Source organism: Prionailurus viverrinus, chromosome C1 (genome assembly GCF_022837055.1).
Source record: "Prionailurus viverrinus isolate Anna chromosome C1, UM_Priviv_1.0, whole genome shotgun sequence".
In the NCBI taxonomy this organism is placed as follows: domain Eukaryota; kingdom Metazoa; phylum Chordata; class Mammalia; order Carnivora; family Felidae; genus Prionailurus; species Prionailurus viverrinus.
Genome location: NC_062568.1, coordinates 186,141,711 through 186,155,670, shown reverse-complemented (window position 1 = coordinate 186,155,670; position 13,960 = coordinate 186,141,711). Strand labels below are relative to the sequence as shown.

The window sequence follows — 13,960 nt, the reverse complement described above, 5'->3', positions numbered from 1 at the left end:
TTTATTAACCTTTGTCCTGCGCCAGGCCATGCCCAGCATGCTGGGGAGACCACGATGAATTAGACTTGACCCCCGTTCTCCAAGAGCTCTTGGCCTCCAGGAAGAGGACAGCAGTATCGACACACAGAGAATGGAACCCTATTAAAGCTGTAACCCATGGGCGTTCATTCTCAAAATGGGGTTTTGTCAAATAAATATAGTTCAGCAATCCACAAACCTTCAAAAATAGCTCCTGCTCTTTCTCTGTGACTTTCAAACATCATGAATCCACAACCAACCTTATCTGAATCTGTTTTCCTCTCCTCTCCACATCTTGACTGCTTCACTCTGTTCTGGATCTTCTGTACATCCTAACAGCCCCCAAAGACCAGTTGGGCAAAAATAATACCCTCTTTGGAAGGAGAGATAAGTCCAGAGCCCTCTTCCATAGGGGAGGGGAGGGAAGAGAGCAAAGCAGAGGAAGAAAGGAAGGGGGTGGGGAAGGCTAGGAATGTTCCTATGTTGGCCAATTTTAGCTCACCACAATTTTAATGAGGGTAATAATTACAGGTCTGTCTCTTCGGTCTGAGCTTTTCCTGATTAAAAATCTATAATCCCTCATTCTCCCACCTTTCCAGCCTCCACCCCACTGCTCTTCTGCTACATGAGACCCCATGTAACTGCTTCCTGATGACCACATTCCCTTTTTCACCTCCCCGATTTGCACACATTGTGCCCTATTGAGAATGCCCTCTCCCTGCTGTCTCTTACCACCTACGATTTTTCTTTGCACAGGCTACCTCCTCCAAGAAGCCCTCCCTGATAGCCTCCAATTCTAAACTCCCATGAAGCTTGCTCTGCCCCACGATAAGGTCCTAACCTGCTGAGGTTGAATGCAGGATGTGTGGCCATGTGACTTTTTGTCTTATCTGCCTATTTACCAGTGAGTTCCTAAGTGCAGTTGGGACTGTAGCTGATTTACTGCTTTGTTTGTCCATTCCCAAGCCCCATCTCAGCCTCTAGAATATTTGTTAGTTAATAGCGTTTTCCTCTGGGAGGGCTCCTGTGGCTATTTACATATCAGAATGTGAATCAAGCTATCGCTTCCCTATCTCAGGTGTGGGCAGAACAGAGAGGGAGCTCGGGTCCTAAAGGCCAGTACTAAAGACCTTTTTGCAAAGGCGGGGTGGCTGCTTCTGAGATCTCTTTCCAAGGCAATGTGTCTAGGCAGCCACCCACTGGCGTGGCCCAGCTTCATTCATTCATTCATTCATGCGCTCATTCATTCGTTTTATGAGCTCCGCCAAGCACTAGGGATGCAGAGCTCAGCCAAACAGACATGGTTTCTGGGCTTACAATCTGGTGGGGAAGATGGACATTATACAAATTGTTTCCTAAATGGTAACTGTTAACACTAACTCTGACTTCACCAATCCTAGAACAGGAACCAACAACCAAGTTGAAATCAGATTCAAGGAAGGGAAGGCTAATCTGGGTAGAACCCCAGCTCGTAAAAGACTCTGCAGGTGCTCCGGGCTGGGGGCGGAGGGCGCTGACGAACACACAACCCTGACGTTGCAACCCCCATGATTTTCCTTTCAGCAGCAGCCCCCTCAGCCGATTATTGACATTGGGAGCCCAAGGGTTCAGCGAACCTTGGAACCTGGGACAGACAGGGAGGAGGAGCCTAATACAAAGAAAGTTTCATACCGGGACCTTCCTTTTGTAAATGTCTGAACGCGTGAGTCGGAACTTGCCTAGCTTGGAAGGCAGAGGAAGATGAAATGCTGAGTGGCTCCCTGGAGCCCTGTCAGTTCAGGGTGTGTACAAAGGAATGCAACGAAAGGAGAGAACTATCAGGGAAGGTGCAGAGTGAATAATATGTGTCTTCTCAAGACCTACTACGCTCCGGTCTGGGATGCAAGGCTGAGCCGGAGTCCCAGCTCCCGCTCTTACGGAGCTTCCTGTCAAGTGAGCCCCTGCTGTCGGATGCTGCTGGGACTCAAAGGGGTGGGGGCCAGGGTGGGGCATGCTGGAAGGTTCCTTTTGGTGCTCGTTCTAGGATCCTGTATAATGTTGGCATGACAAGAGTGTAGTGGGCTTCTGATTCTAGAACTTGGCTTCCCCTGGCCCCAACCCTTCAAAGCACATTGCTTTGAGGGGCTCTGCTCTGACTCCAACATCATCGTCACTGCTCATTTGGAGCTGGCCTCTGGGAATGGCCTCTGAGGCTTGGAGTGGGTTCCTGGCAAGAACCTCAAAGTCGATGGTGCCAGTCTTCCTTTGGCTTTGATGGCAAGTTGGATGAAAGGGCTAGTGACTGGGGATCACGGAACCTTCAGGATCTTCCCACCAGCCTCCGGTCCTCCGGCTCTTGCATGCTGGGAGGCGGGCGTCCACGGCATTCTGTGCTTACGGCAGAGAGTCAGCTGGTCAACCTGTCCTTCCTCAAGGGGGTTTTGATGTGTGTTCTCCCTTGGGGCTTCAGGAAAGCTGGTGTTGCGGCCGGAAACACTACATTTCACCGTTGGTTACGATTTCGCTGCTAAAAGGCATTATTTTGTCCAGCTTCCCTTGAAAGAGGGGAACAGATGTCAAGCCTCTGCTGTTTCAGCTCATTACTCAGAACGAAAGGCCCAATCTTGGCAGGCTCTTCCCACTCGTGCCAGTTTTCTTTGAGGATGGTTGGTAAAATCGTGGGCTGTCGGAGCTGGATGAGAGACCTTCAGAAACCTCGATTCTAACCTCTTTCTTATGGAGGGAAACTGAGGCTGCAAGAAGGTCCAAGGGCCTTGCCCTCATATTCACAGCAATCATGCCCTTGGCCAAACCAAACCTGACTTGTCCAGCACGCTCATTGGTCTTACGAGTGATCTGTTGGTCCCATCTGCCTGAGGACCTTTCCATGCCTTTCCTATACCTCTAAAACGGGCCGGACAACCCTTCCTGGGCATTACGTCATCCCCATAAGCAGCTGTCCCTTACCAAGAATCTGTCAGGACGCAGCTGGCTCCAGCCTCTCCTACTCTACGCCATACTTGTGCGCGGCCACTTGTCGCCATTTGCTCCACCGTGTGTCCAACGACCAGAACCGAAGGCAAGAACCACTTACCCAGCTACAGCTCCACAGTCTGGCCCTTAGCATCCCACCCTCTTGGCTGTTGCTTGGATACTCGCCTCGTACCAGAAAGTGAAACCAGGGGAACCCGGCTCCGGGAACAGACTTGTGACCGTGGTCCCACCTCTGGCAACTTATTGCTGATCAGCCTTCTCTTAAGCCAGGGGTCCTCCCCAGGGAAGGATCTGCCCCCCGAGCCCCAGCTTGCTCCATGTGTCCGGTGTTCTGGTTGGCACCTGCCTCCTTGCGTTCCCAAGTATGGTCTCCATCAGATTCCCCACCTCTGTGCTCAGCCTCTTGGTTGGGATCCCCCAGGATGTCTTGTTACTCAGACTGTGACCTGCCACAGTTAAAACAGTAATGACCACGGCCATTCATGGATGATTCCTATACACCAATCATGGCGAAGCATGCCACATATACTTTACTGCCATATATGACCCCCCCAGCAGCCTCCTCTGGAGGTAAATGTTATTACCACATTCTAGATGAGGGTTCTATGGCTCAATCAGGCTAAGATATTGCTTCGAGCTCTACTGGTCTGAGTGACAGGTGGTGTTTCTGGTACAGTAGAGAGCATAGCTGCCTTCCAAGCAGGTGAGTGGCTGAGCCAGTACCTGGACCCTGTTCACCATGACCTCAAACCCCAATGCTTTACCACACTACCATGCAAGTCACGCGTAAGGGGTTGAATTGCACGCGCCCTCCAAATACGTTCAGGTCCTTGTCCCTAGTACCTGGCAGTGTGACCTTACTTGGAGATAGGCTCTTCCTCCCCGCCCGCCCGCCCCCCCACTAAAATAGTGTTTTATTACTGCCACTGATATTAAACGGCATCAGATAAATTGCTGGGAGAGTGTCTGGGGCTGTGCAAAGAAAGGACATACTCTCACTTCCCCAGAGATCTGTTTCCGGCTCCTGCTGGGTGCCCCTAAATTCATCAGTGTGCCTAACAGCCGTTCTCGAGCATGTGGCACTAGGGGCGCTAATTAGGGAATGGCTCCTGGCAGGAGCCTGTGTTTATCCGGACTCTGCATCATAGTAGTTCAGATGTCCCCAGCAACACTCCCCAAGTGGTGTAAAACTCTCATAATACCACTGCGTACCTATCAGAATAGCCAGAAAAAATTATTGATGATACAAGTGCTGATGAGGATGTAAAGCAAGTGAATCCCCCCGCACTGCCCAGACTGTTGGCAGGAATGCAAAGTGGTTCATCTGCTTAGGTCACCAGCCATTAGAAAAACACAGAACTCAGGAACAGCTGAATGGAAGAGAGGCACGGGGCAAGGTAAGCGGGAAGGGGCACGAAGCTCCCACGTCCTCTCTCTCTCTCACCATGCGCCCCATATCTCCACCTGTTCACCGACCTGGAAGCTCCGAAAACAGGGTCTTTGCAGAAGGAATCAAGTTAAGGTGAAGTCAATACCGGGTTAGGGTGAGCTCTAAATCCAATGCTTGGTGTCCTTATAAGAGGAGGAGAGGACACACAGGGACACACAGAGGAGGCCCCGTGACAAGGCAGGCAGAGACCGGGGTGATACAGCTTCCAGCCAAGGAATGCCAAGGATGGCCGGCCACACCAGAAGCCAGTGGGGAGGCCTGGGACACATTCTCCCTCAAAAGGGACCAATTCCAGGGCGCCTGGGTGGCTCAGTCGGTTAAGCGTCCGACTCTGACTCAGGTCATGATCTCGTGGTTTGAGGGTCTGAGCCCTGCATCGGGCTCTGTGCTGACAGCTCAGAGCCTGGAGCCTGCTTCAGATTCTGTGTCTCCTTCTCTCTCTGCCCCTCCCCTGCTCACACTCTGTCTCTCTCTCTCTCTCTCTCTCTCCCTCTCAAAAATAATAAACATTTTTTAAAAACTAAAACAAAAAGGGACCAATTCCACCAACACCTTGACTTCCGATTTCTGGCTTCCAGAACTCAGAACAAATTTCTATTGTGGTCATTTGCTGTGACAGCCCTGGGTCACTCCTACACCTGCCACTTAGATCCCGGGCAGGATGCACGGAGCGCCTTCCACCTCCCCATTCAGATGAGCATTCCGCTATGGCTGGGCCCACCCTGCCCTGTCCTGAACGCGGGTTCCATTCCCAGAGACAAGAACTTGACTCTGACTCCTGACCATATGCGGCTTGCACTGGGTCTCCCCAGGATACATATCACATCGGCTGGTGGGGGCTTCTCAATCCTATGGCTGCAGGAACCTGCAGATTCACCTCCACTTCCCTCCAGATGCTTCCACAGCCACCCAAGAACACCAGTCTCGCTCCTGCTACGCATGCAGGACTTTCCCCCAGGGCTTGGTCTGTTGGCTCCCCGCCTATGTATGTGGTATCCGTAGAATTCACCTTCCATTCTTTTCTCAAAGTGATGTTTCTCCATCTAGAGTTTCCCCACTCCCAATCCTACTTAACGTATGTCAAGACTCCCCTCTGGCCCTTAGGATAAAAGAAATTCTTATCAGGGGTTCCTTAAGCCTTTCGTGGCCTAAGACAACTTTCTGTCCGAGAGAATCTTCTGCAACAGTGGGAAAGTTCTACATTTACATCGTCCAATATGGTAACCACTAGCCACACCACGTGGCTTCTGTAACTGAGGAACTGAATTTATACTTGTATGTATTTAATTTTGAATGAAATAATTTTAAAAATGGATTTTAATTAACTTAAGTTTAAATTTAAATAGCCCCAGTGGCTGGTGGCTACTGAGTTGGAAAGCGTGGACCTGGTCCTCCCTGCCTCTCCGGCCTTTCCTTACCTCATGTCCCCTCGTTCGCTTTCTACTGGCTTCTTTCAAACCCCACCCCCCCCCCCCCCAACACATGCTCTCTCTCACCCCAGGACCTTTGCACCTGTGCGTTTTTCTACCTGGAACTTCTTTCTCCACAAGCTCTCTGTCTTGCTGAAGTCTACTTCTTCAGACCTCAACTCCAATGTCACATCCACAAAATCCTCACATGACCTCAGGTCTCCCTGGTGACTCCTCTCATGGCATCAGGTGGGTTTTTTTTTTTCGCTCCTAGCACTGAGCACAGGTGGGTTTTAGAGGGACTGGGTGATTTCTCCCCTCCTGGACCATATAAGCTCATGGGAGCAGGGCTTGAGCCTCTGTCCTCGCACCACACTCCGCCCCACGCCTAGCACAGCGCCTGGCTCAAAGCCCCGCGCATGGCTGAGGTCGTGGGGCCGAATGATTGTGGATGTAGAGGAGAGACACCAGCAAGCACGTCCGTAGCATCTGCTGGCGGCTCCCAAATTCCAAGCTGAAGAAAACAGTGCTCCTGGAACAGCCCCGGACAGGAGCCTGACGACGAACAGCCTCAACAACCCAAAATCGGAATAGAGGGCAAACGGTGCTGGCAGATTCTAGAGTGTCGATGGATGGGTCAACCACTACACGTGTAATTCACATGCAGGCTTCCTGAGCCTGTGGCGGCCTCACTGCCTGCCCGTGGGGAACGCGGCCTATGCCTCTCCCTGGCCTGGAGAACTGCTATCTCTGTCTCCCTCAGGAAGGAAGGGCGGGTCTTCCCTGTTTCAGAGCCACAGGCGCCCCAGGACGGACACTGCTGGAGCTCCGTCTCCAACCACTGGTTCCTCTCCCCCCACCTCACAGGGCCCCGAAGGTGGCATCAGCCCAGACAGGCCTTGCCCTGCAAAGCCCGAGGAATTGGGGGCAGTGAGCCCCTCTCCCTCCACATGCCGATAGGTCCCAGTGATGCGTTCCCATAGCCTCCCATGCGGCTCCCCGGTGCCCTTGGCACAACTAAATTCTTATTTGTGAGTCACCGTTTAACACCTCGCTCATCTGCAGGTACATAATCTCCAGGAGGGCAGGGACTGAACTGATGTATCCCCCACATTAGCACAAAGCCTGACACTAAGAAGAAGCTCAGGAAAGTTCTTTGGTAAGACGGAGCAATGAAGTACCTCCCAAGGGTCCTGACCAACACTTACCCCAGCCTAAGGGGCTGAGCTCTGGCCTCAGTTTCCCTAATCAGTACCCCCGTTGTCCCTGAAGCCACATGACCCATGCCAGTCGGCCCGGACCCTGCTCCCTTGCCTGTCTTTTTCCAGAGTTAGGACTCTGCTCCCTGGACCCCGGCCCTTGATGGGCCCCTTACTTCTGGCCTATTCGTTGAAAGCCCTCACCTGTCCTCATGGCCATCCTCAGGTAGGTCCTAGTGACCATCTTTAGTTTCGCATCCCTCCCCAGTCATTGCCCGGGACTTCATCAGCACTGTGGCCACTAATAGCCTGGGAAAACCCAGATACATCTAAAGAGATGGGGACGGGTGCCATGTAGACATGACTGAGGGGTCACGTACCCATGCTTCACACACAGGCCTCCGGAGCTGCTGGGCACCTGACAGTGAGAAATGAAGTCTGTGCCTTTCCCGGGCCTGCGAGAAGGGCCTGATTCCCACCTCCCAGCAAAGGCTGTCTTGCATCTGTCTTTTAGGACGACTTAGTAGGTGTTTCCCGCTTTGTGGCACACTGTGGGGGATGAACCACACCTGCATTCCCCCCTCTAAGAGAAGCCCCCTTCCCCATGCCCTGCACGACCCCAAGGGTGGAGACGCTGGCATCCTCAGTGCGCCCCCCCCCCCCCAGGTAGGTACCCCACCCATGCCCTGGATAGCTCTTCCTCAGTATCTCTTCCTGACCCTCAGGCTCACTCAAGACCATCCCGCTGTGGATGCTGCTGCAGGGGCCTGACTGGTTCCCACGCCTGCTGTCCCAGACCCGGAAATGCATGGAAGTCCGGAGCCTGGGGATAAACCTGTTCCCCCTTCTCCCTTCACCCTGAGACATCCCTGGCAAGGCCTTCCTAGGGTGCCGACTCGGAGACTGGGCACACTGAGCGCTGACCGGCTCAGTGCGGAGCCCTCGTATGGCCTGTCCTGCTCCCGCTCCACTTCTGCCCTCGATCTCTCCCTGGCCCCCCAGCCCTGAACTAAGTAGTGGCATCGAAGCCTCCGTCTCAGGCTGTGCTCTCCAGCAGCCAGGCTGAGACCGTGTTCCATAAGGTTTTGTGGAATGAAGGAAGGAGCAGGTGGCCCTCAGTAGGGGGTCAAGTATGTCCCTATCGCTCCCTCTGACTTTTGTTTCCTTCCAGTCCCCCCTCACCCTGGCCACCTGTGCCTTGACCACTCTTGCTTCTGGCTGTCTGGACACTGACCTCCTGCCAGGCTCTTTTCCAGGTCTTTCCAGGTTGCTCTCTGCTGGCTGAGTCCTGGCCGCTAAGAGTCCTTCGGTTGAATCTCACTGTGGTCCGGGTCCTTTCTGAGTCCCTCGCCTGTTTCCCTGCTCGTTCTCAGGCAGATCCCGAGCTTCCCCAGAAGTCTTCAGTCATTGCTCTGGGCAACCCGGCCGCCCTGACAAGAGTCCACCTGGCACTCTATCAGGAAATCCCCTGCCCTCAACTGTCCTGTCCCATCCAGGATTCCACCTGCCTCAGGTGAGCTCCCAGCATGCCTTGCGCTGGCCAGCCTGAATGAAGGAGGCGGTGTGGCAGAGCCTTTCCTGGCCACACGAACAGGGGCCCGGGGCCCCTTCTGACACTAAAGCACGTAAGCCAGAACTAAAATCCGGTTATTGGCTGGAAGGCAGGGGACACAGCGGGTGATGGGGTCACAGCCTTGCCTGACGCCTGACCGTCCGCTTGCACAGGATGGGAAGCTCAGTGGTTATGACGCCACAGCCATGTCTCTGGGGGAGGCGTGCAAGTCCGCGTGCTCATTCGCCGGCGCCTGCTCTGTGTGCCCAGCCCATGCCAGGCGCTCGGGCAGCAGCCCAGAGCAGTTCATCAGGCACTCGCTGTCTGGAAGAAAGGTCGGGCGGGGGAAATGGGCACTTGCGGCTATGCCCTCCTCTTCGCTCTGCACTCAGCACTACAGGGGGGCACAGGGGCTGTCCGGGCATGCTATTTCTTTCACAAGGGCAGAGATGACAGGCCGGGGCTACCCATGACGGCTCCTTGTCTCCATCTGGTTCTATCCCCCATCTTGGTCCAGCCCCATCCGTGAGCCGGGGAAATCTCTTTATCTGCTGTAGGGAGATGGAAAGACTTAGAAGAGAACTGACGGCTCCCTGTGGCCTGGAGGGCATTTACGCGTTCCCTCAAGGCCAGGCTCTGCTTCTTCTCTGCCCCACCCAGGGCTGAGAAAGGCAGCCAGGACAGGATTTCTGGGTCTCTGAGAAGAGTTTGCAGGAAGTCAGGCCAGAAGCGTGCAGGAAGCCCACGCTGAGGGCTGACCCTGCACCCTCAGAAGATCTCAGTCATGTCAACTCGCGGATGCTGTTTGTTCCTCTCCTTTGACCTCCCTGCCTGCCACTTGTGCCCCTGCGTCCATGCTTTTCCAGCAGCCTCTCTGCCTTTGGCCCCTGCCACCCGTGCTCCCCTGGTTCTCCTTCTTCCTCTCTGGCAGCTCGGGCATCTTCTTTTTTTTTTTTTTAATATTTATTTATTTTTGGGAGACAGACAGAGTGCAAGCAGGGGAGGGGCAAAGAGAGAGGGAAATACAGAATCTGAAGCAGACTCCAGGCTCCGAGCTGTCAGCACAGAGCTCGATGCGGGGCTCGAACCCACAAACCGTGAGGTCATGACCTGAGCCGAAGTCGGACGCTTAACTGACTGAGCCACCCGGGCGCCCAGCTCCGGGGTCTTATAGAGTCCTTTCCCTCTCTCCTTACACTTCCGTGCTGTTTAGGTCCTGCCCAGGTTCCCGTCTCTCCTCTCCCCAGCGGTCCTGCCTCTGACTGCCTCCTGGGGTCCCCCCCTCACCCCCCGAGGCTGTGCTGATGACCCCCAAATCTTAGCCTCCCGCCTTGCTCTGTCCTCTGAGGGCCCAGCCATCTGGCCAGCCACCTGCTGGGACCCCAACCCCAGAATGATCTCTGTACCTCCCGCAGTCCTCTATTTTGCCAAGAGGCTCTTCACTTAGGGAAGACATTGCCACCTTCCCAGCCTAGAAATTCACACCCCGTCCTGGTGCAGAACTCCTCCCTGTCCCTCACCTCCTTCACCCAACCATCCGCCAATCTTCTCGATGCATCCTCCTCATCTCCATCCTGTGCCACCCACCTCCCTCCTTTTCCATCACCATGCTTGCCTTCACCCAGCTCGCAGTCACAGCCTCCAGTACCAATCTCACGTGACCCTGTCACTCTATCTCTTCCAGCCGTGCCCTGTAGCTCTCAGGATGGAAATCAAATCCCTCCGCTTAGCACTCAAGACTCTTAGGGGGCGCCTGGGTGGCGCAGTCGGTTAAGCGTCCGACTTCAGCCAGGTCACGATCTCGCGGTCCGTGAGTTCGAGCCCCGCGTCAGGCTCTGGGCTGATGGCTCAGAGCCTGGAGCCTGTTTCCGATTCTGTGTCTCCCTCTCTCTCTGCCCCCTTCCCCGTTCATGCTCTGTCTCTCTCTGTCCAAAAATAAATAAACGTTGAAAAAAAAATTTAAAAAAAAAAAAAAAAAAAAAAAAGACTCTTCAAGACTCGTCTCTTGCCCCCTTCTCCAGCAGCAGCCTCTCTTCTCGGATTCAGACTCTCCACACTCTGAGAGCTCTGTTTCCACTCTCCAGCACGATCCTGGACACCGGGTGCCGGGACAGAAGCTCTGGATGGCAGCAAAGGCCAATGCCCCAAGTGAAGTAAGGGGCGGATGCCTTCGTGTGGGCCTCAGTTCCGCGTGAGTCTAATCGGTGTGAGTCAGTTTCCTGAGGCTATTTGGATCCAGAGGCTATCAGATCCCGGATCACTGTGGCCCACCAGGATGACCACAGCTGAGGGGCAGGCCCCTGCCACCACCATCATGTTCTTCCATGTGCACACTTTAGACAGCAGGGCTGTCCCCGTAGGAACGCTGACGAGCAGGACAGCTCCCAGCTGCTGCCCCATTTACAGAGCGCCAGGCACTCTGCTAAGCATCTTTGGGCTGTATCTCTCATTAAATCCTCCTACAGACTCGGGGAGAAAAGGCTTTTTTTTTTTTTTTTTTTATTCCCATTTTACAGATGTGGAAACGGAGGCCAGAGACGTTGAATATGTGCTAGACTCGGAATGTGAAGTCACCTCTCTCGGATTCCAGAGTCATTAAAACACCCGGGAGCAATTTAAGGCATAGACGGGAGCAGAAGACCTTCAAGAAAGAGGAAATGACAGACAGCGGGCAGTGAAACCGGAGAGAGCGACGGTCTGGGAGAGCTGGGGTGATGGATGGAGAAATCAGGCTCTGTCCTATCCTGTCTGTTGCTGGCCCTGGGGGAGGGGAGCGTGTCAGCAGGAGGGGGTCGCGCCCCGCACATGCCATCTTCCCCCATAACCCTGGCTCCCTGGAAGGCCGTGTGGCACGGGACAGAGGTGAGCAGAGTGTCAGAGGAGGACTGAAGTCTTGCTGGTCAGAGGCTCCACCTGGGGCCTCCAAATGGGCCTCGGGGGTCAGATTCTTGCAAAGGCGGGCATTATCACTTTTACGTCTACGTTCAGATCCCTAATAAGAAAGTAATAATATTGCCAAGCCTTTACCACGCGATCTATGAGCTAGCGAGAAGACTAATTATCTGACGACACTAATAAATGGTTATGATGTTATTAAAAATGGCACCAAGCTAGGATTTATAGGCTCATCAATTGTAGGGAATCGGGTTTAACAAGGTCCCCTGCATGTCCCGTCAGGGCCCGCGCCTTGATGGATACTGGGCTGCACGGAGGCCACAGACGAGGCCCCCTCTTTTCCCCAGCTGAGGGTCAGCTTACAGAGGTCTGGTTGCTGCTGGGTTTTTCTGACCCACCCCCTTGCAAACGCTCTCCAAAGCTCTGGATGCCGGAGATGCTGTGACTGAGGAGGCTGGCACCAGCCCAGCTCACTTCCACATGTGGCCTCCGCTCTCCGTGTGACCCCCTCTTCCCCCGCAGCCCCGCCGGCCTCTGCAAATGACAGGCTCAGAACCCACCGGGGGCCCCGCGTTCCAGAGCCCCACTCACAGAGCAGGAGTGGGGGAGCTGATAAATGGAGATGCCTCTGGGGCCTGCTGACTAATTTCCATAATAATTATAGTTATTACTAATAATGGTGACAACACCACTCCCTTCCGTTTATATTGAATTCCACGATCTAGGAGTGCTCCCCTACCAGCTCTCTCCTCCCAGCCACTCAACACGCTGGGAAGAACGCAGGGCAGGTATTAGTATTCTCACTGTTGAGTTCGAAAGTGGAGTTCAGGGACACAGAGGTACTTCCTGAAGCCCCCTCCCCCGGCCTCGAAGGAATAACCATAAGGATAAAGACGAAAACAAAGCAAGTACTGACATAATGCACATGGGTGAACGTAGCCCTCCCGACAACCTGTGGGGCTGGTTCTGTTACCATCATTCCCATTTAACAGATAGGGAGACCGAGACATAGAGAGGCCAAGACGCTTGTCCAGGGCACACAGTAGCAAGCGGCAGAGTGGGAATCAAGCCCAGCCCAAGTTCATGCCCTTTACCCATTACAGCCTCTCTACCGGCCTTCCACAGGAGCCCCATTTCCTGGGGCCTAGGAAATGATGCCAAGGTAAAGCTCTTCGGGAGCCTTCCCACTCTGAGCTCCAGCTCCCTCCCTTCCAAGTCTCCAAAGTCCCCTCTGGGCGTTCCTTTCAGCAGGGGCCAGGTGGGCGGGGAGAAGAGTGACAACAGTCCCAGAGTCCCAGCGGCTGGTACTTTTCAGGCAAAGGTCTGAAGCCTACCTCTCTGCCCTGGCTCCTGCCACAGATGGCTCTCTGCAGAGGTTGGACAGAGCTTCAGAAAGCAGAGAGCCTCCAAAGATTTGGCCGCTTGGAAATCCCAGCTCCCCCACTTACTAGCCGTGGGTCCTCACCTCTCTCTGCCTCAGCTTCCTCATCTGTGAAAGGGGTGGTGATAACAGTACCCACCTCACGGGCTTGTTGCGAGGAGAACTGAGAGAAGGGATAGAAGGGGGTCTGGCATAGGTTAGGGCCTTGCATACGTTAGCAGGTCCTTGATGAGCAATGCCTCTGGAAAGCTGAGGGCCCCCGGCTGGAAGGCAGGCAATGTTTCTTACGTGCCAGCTGAGCCTGTGCTAACGGCTCCTCACTGAATTCCTGCAACAAATGCAGAGCTTTGGTAGCTGTGGCTTACTCCTATTTTAGACGTGAAGACACTGAGACTCGGCGAGGGTGATGAACTTTCTCATCCCACACCTATCAGGTGGTAGAGTGGGGATCTGAACCTGTTCTATCCGACTGCAGCCCGGGCTCCCGACTTACTGCCTCTGACAAGCCTTCCTCTTACTGAGGGCTTGCCGTGGGCCGCACCCCGTGCCTTGTACCTCCCATCCCGTGTCACAATAATCCTACGAGGAAGGGAGGATTAACGCCCATTTGACGGATGAGGAAACCACTTACAGAGGTCCCCTGACCTGCCCCTGTTCACACAGCTGATGAGAAACGGCACTCGACCCTGGGGCCCCTGACTTCCCCCCACCTCCCTACCTTGTGGTGACCCTACACTGTGGCTTCTGTCTTCCTCCCAGGGTCCCATGAACCCCAGGCCCCTCCTACCAGCTGCTCCTTTGCCCCCCAAAGCTCTGCCTGTCTGCTTCCCTGGGTCACTTCCCCGTTCGGGCACAGAACTGCCCACCTGGGCCTTGCCTGTCCCTTCATACAGCCCTCAGCTCCCTGCACCACCTGTCTCCCCACGGGGCGCAAAACTGTTCAGGCACCGATGAATCTAACTCTGTGCCCTAGAGTGTGGGAAAGTGTCTTGCATGGGCACCTTGCCTACATGGCTGGGGCATCCTCTGGTCACTCTTCGGGGAGCAGGAGGCAGTGGGGAGCTGAGGCATCCCTCCAGAGCG

At 54.4% G+C, this 13,960-nt stretch overlaps 1 protein-coding gene across 1 annotated transcript in view; it reads right to left on the bottom strand.

Annotated features, from left to right (window-relative positions):
• GRIK3 (glutamate ionotropic receptor kainate type subunit 3) overlaps positions 1-13,960 on the bottom strand; it is a 222,880-nt gene that overhangs the window by 22,689 nt on the left and 186,231 nt on the right.